At 39.1% G+C, this 4,614-nt stretch overlaps 1 long non-coding RNA gene across 1 annotated transcript; it reads right to left on the bottom strand.

Annotated features, from left to right (window-relative positions):
• Nucleotides 1–1,617: 1,617 nt before the first annotated feature.
• LOC128281550 (uncharacterized) lies at nt 1,618–4,137 on the bottom strand. The gene is made up of 3 exons (XR_008271778.1): nt 4,034–4,137; nt 3,109–3,149; nt 1,618–1,802 (listed from the first exon to the last, which is right to left on the bottom strand). It is a non-coding gene; the product is annotated as an uncharacterized LOC128281550 (long non-coding RNA).
• Between the last annotated feature and the right edge of the window lie 477 nt (nt 4,138–4,614).

The following is a 4,614-nucleotide window of genomic DNA, read 5'->3' as shown; positions in this document are numbered from 1 at the left end:
CTTCTCTCCCTATTGCTTTTCATTGGCCAAATGTTGATCAATCCTCCTCTTTGGTTCTTTACCGAATCTGTTCTTTCTACTGCACTCAACTCCTAAATCCCGTTGGCTTGGTAAGTCTTTTGGTAAGCGGAAAAGTATGCTTTAATCGTTTTTAAGAGAAGTTGTAATTTATTATGGAGTAAGTTCTAACTTTTGATTAGGTCAACTTGTTTTGGGCAGCAACAAATTGTATTGAACTTGGTTTACCTGCGGAGCTATGGGGCCATATTGATTGAAGGAGTGGAAGTAAGTGATAGTAATGGTTTCATTGGGGACTATTTTTGTATTATTAGTGCTAAGCATGACTAATGTTGGTCATGGATTCGTCTTATGTTGTAGGTGATTATTTCAGGAGCATTACGTACCAAGAATCCTATAAGGTGTGTAAAACACTGCCCAAACTATAGATCGGTAAAAAGTCGAAAAACGTAATCTTTGATGGCACATGGGCATGCACTTGCTTGTGTGGTAAATCGAACGCATAGACGTGGGCGTTTGATCATGAAGGACACCATGAGCGATTTCATGGGCTTAGGCCGCTTTGGGCCACGTTGGGCCAAAATAGGCCTTGTGGGTCCCACACGAGAAAACCACATGGATGTGTGGAGATTATTGGGCTAGGCTGTGTAGTTTACTCAGCCAATGCTATTTTTGGGCTTTGTGGGCCACACGAGCTTGTGGGCCCACATGGGCCTCCTTATGGTGGGCCTATTTTTTACTGTTTGATTGCTAAGGTTGCACGGGTCACCTGAGGTGACTGTGGACATACTGTATGGTCGGTAAGTATACGTAGACCCCAGTTTGATGAAATGACTATTTTTCCCTTATGTGGTAAAATGACTGTTTTGCCTCTTTGTGGTAAAATGATTGTATTACCCCTGTGTGATTAAATAACTATTTTTCCCTTACGTGGTAAAATGATTGTTTTGCCCTTGTGAGGTAAAATGATTATTTTTCCCTTATATGGTAAGATGACTGTTTTGCCCCTATGTGATGTGTGTTTATATTTTAGCATGCTATTGGTAACTCTATTGAGTACATGTTTAATATTATGACATGACATGACCTGTTGCATGATGCATTGTATGGGTATGGGTTTATATATGATTGGAGGAAGTGTACTGTACTAGCAGCTCTTCTGCAAATCACTAATGTAACACCCCAAACCTGGCCCAGACGTTATGGCCAGGTTCGACGTGTCACATTGAAGTTTTTAAGAAAACCCATGCCTCTTTCAACGTCTTTCTTAGTGTTTTAAAAGATAGCCTTTGCTAAGTTAATAAAGTGAATGGAAGCTGTGCACCAGGTAGGTATCCGAAACAGAGGAGGTGAGCCATGAACGCTGCTTAAGTACCGAGCTCTTGATTGGATCCAATCTTGGACATGCACACAACCATTGCCACACTTTGGTGCGGGGTTAGGTTTTGAGAAAAATGAGTTGGAATTCATTTAAGTAGATATTTTTTATAAACCGATTAATTGTATCGTTGCATTATTTTGAAAACAATTATCATTTTGGAAACGCGCCCTAAGTCTAACCCATTTTGGATTGTTATTAGTAAAATATAGGGTATATGATAAAATAATCCCAGAAAAATAATTAAAATGGCCTTATTACAACCCAAAACCAAATAATAATATTAATAAGATAAAACTTATAAAGAAATAAATCGGCTACTTATTGCAATTAAAAGAAACAGAAACAGTAGTGTGGCCATCTCCGAGTCCCTCGCAGCTCCAAACCATCTAAGCTTAGGGATTACCTGCACAGTTAGAAACAGGGTGAGTTTACGAAAATTCAATGTGTAACCCCCAATAAAAAACAAACAGTAAACAACATGGTATCAGTACAATCTGGGACAAATCCCTATTTAGTCTTGACATATATTGGGCCGAAGCCTTTCCATAAATCATATCACTGGGCCGAAGCCTTTTCATAAATCATATCACTGGGCTGAAGCCTTTTCATAAATCATATCACTGGGCTGAAGCCTTTTCAAAAACCATATCACTTGGCCGAAGCCTTTACTGTAAACGATATGGCCCTTAGGCCCATTTCAATATTACATGTAATGTCAATGGATGTATGCAAGCCCATTTCAATATCACATGTAATGTCAATGAATGTATGCAAGCCCATTTCAATATCACATGTAATGTCAATGAATGTATGCAAGCCCATTTGGGGAGACTACTCGACCCACTATCCGCTACTCTCCACCCGTACCAACCAAGCTCTCCATGTGGGGAATAACTCAACCCACCCAACCAAACTCTCCATCGGCAAATAGTTGCTTTATCATATAACCGAGGCCTAGCCTCTTTTTAATAATCGGGCAAAGCCCTTTCTAATAAACTGGGGCAAAGCCCTTTTTGGTAAACTAGGGTAGAGCCCTTTTAGCACTCCCTCCATCAATATAACCCATATCCCATGCAATATGTCATGTATGCAGAATGTCATGCCCATATTTGAATCAAACAATCACAGTCAAGTCACTCATATCACCAACATATATTCACAATCAAATCCGTCAACCACACAGTCCAAGTCAGTCACTTGCCCACAAGGGCAAAACAATCATTTTTCATATTATAAGGGTATTTTCGTAATTTTACCAAAAATTAGGGTTTTCCATGTTCATTACAATTGTCAATACTTTCGAGTGTTTAATCAATGATCTTTAATCCACTTATCAAATTTGGGCTTTTGGGCCCAAAACCCCTCATTGGCCCTACGAATGTTGATTTAGCCCACTAAGCCTGCTTAACTCAAATTTTACAACAATACTAACCGTGTTAACATGCAACTTTTCAAAATTCCATTTTCTATCAATTTTACCCAAATGGGCCCAAAAGCCTATTTGGCCCAATTCCTGCCTATTGAGGCCCAACTTACCATCGTGCACAAAATTGAGTTCTTCCCCGTTCCATTGATCCAAGCACCGATCTTATCGTATTTATCGCATCTATACCCACACGCAACATTACAAGTTCCCAAAATGCCGATATTTTAGCATTTTGGCTTCTCAGCAGATATTAATCTAAGCTACTACGAGGGTTAGTACACACCTGTTATGGGTTGAAGTTGAAACGTTTCCATAATCAATCACCTACGATAACCACCACATCACTCAAACTTAACTAATCCAATATCAATATATGTAAATCCTAAGCACATCAGTCATACGGAACATAAGGGCATATTCGTCATTTTACCATACAAGGGTATTACGGTCACTTTACCCTACAGGGGCTTTATGGTCTTTTTATGTATTAGAGGTATTTTAGTCATTTCATCCTACAAGGGTGTTTTGGTAAATCTACAAACCAAGGGTATTTTAGTAATTTTGTAAACCAATGGTATTTCTATAATTTTTAGAAAGTCAAGGGTATTTCTGTAATTTTGTAAATCAGGGGTATTTTGGTAATTTTATAAATTGAGGGTATTTTAGTAATTTCACAAACCAGTGGTATTTCGGTAATTTTACAAACTAGGGATATTTTGGTAATTTTACAAACTAGGGGTATTTTGGTAATTTTACAAACTAGGGGTATTTTGGTAATTCTATCCTACAAGGGTATTTCAGTAATTTCACAATCGAGGGTAAAACGGTAATTTTGTAAACTGAGGGTAAAATGGTAATTTTGTAAATTAAGGGTAAAACGATAATTCTATAAATCGAGGGTACTTTGGTAATTTTACAAGTCGAGGGTATTTCTATAATTGGTAAACTAAAGTATTCTAAACAGAGGTAACAATACGAATGGGCCTAAAGCCTATTCTCAGCCCAAATGGGCCCACACGCTCGTGTGGCCCTTTTAGCCCAAATCTAGCCACAGATATGAGATTCACCTAGCCTAGTCCAATATTTACTACACAATCAAACAACTTATCCAATTGGGCCCAGAGGCCCATTAGGCCCATTATGACCCCTTTCGCCCATCGCGGCCCGAAGTAGCCATCCTACAGCTAGAGTAGCGAGAAAATACACACCTGATAGGAGACTAGAGTTAATCCACGCTCTGAGCACTCTTAGCCGACGCCCAACCCAAACGAGCATGCCATACAACGAAAGGGATCAGCCAAGAAAAGGTACCTTTACTCTCCTCATGGTTCCCTCTATTTAAAGCCAGCTTCGCAACCACTCTTATGTTAGCTTCTCGATGTGGGATCCCTCTAACATCAGAGTTTAAATTCAATACCAACTATTGCTGCCCCCTGTTAGCAAAATAAATGCTCCTTACTTGCTATGGGATTCGAACCCATGCCTCCCCTCAGATGCTCCACACGCTACTTGCCACTAAGCCACAAGGCTTTTTGTGTCATATTTTATCCCCAATTAATTATAAGGTCTAAAGGCTAAAGTCTAGGTTCCCTTAAAAAAAGAACCAAAATAAATTGCAAGAGCCAAGGCTTGAACCCAGGCTCCCATACAACCTTAATAACGCCACAACCACTAGACTACAAACTTTCTTGTGTCATTTATTTAACACAATAATTTAAAAGCCCTCATCCAAGCATCCAGGTTTTTTTTTTCACTTAATACCAAAATTTTTGCTAAAGCCCAAGTTTGA

Source organism: Gossypium arboreum, chromosome 10 (assembly GCF_025698485.1).
Source record: "Gossypium arboreum isolate Shixiya-1 chromosome 10, ASM2569848v2, whole genome shotgun sequence".
Lineage (NCBI taxonomy): Eukaryota > Viridiplantae > Streptophyta > Magnoliopsida > Malvales > Malvaceae > Gossypium > Gossypium arboreum.
This window is presented reverse-complemented; position numbering and strand designations above follow the sequence as displayed.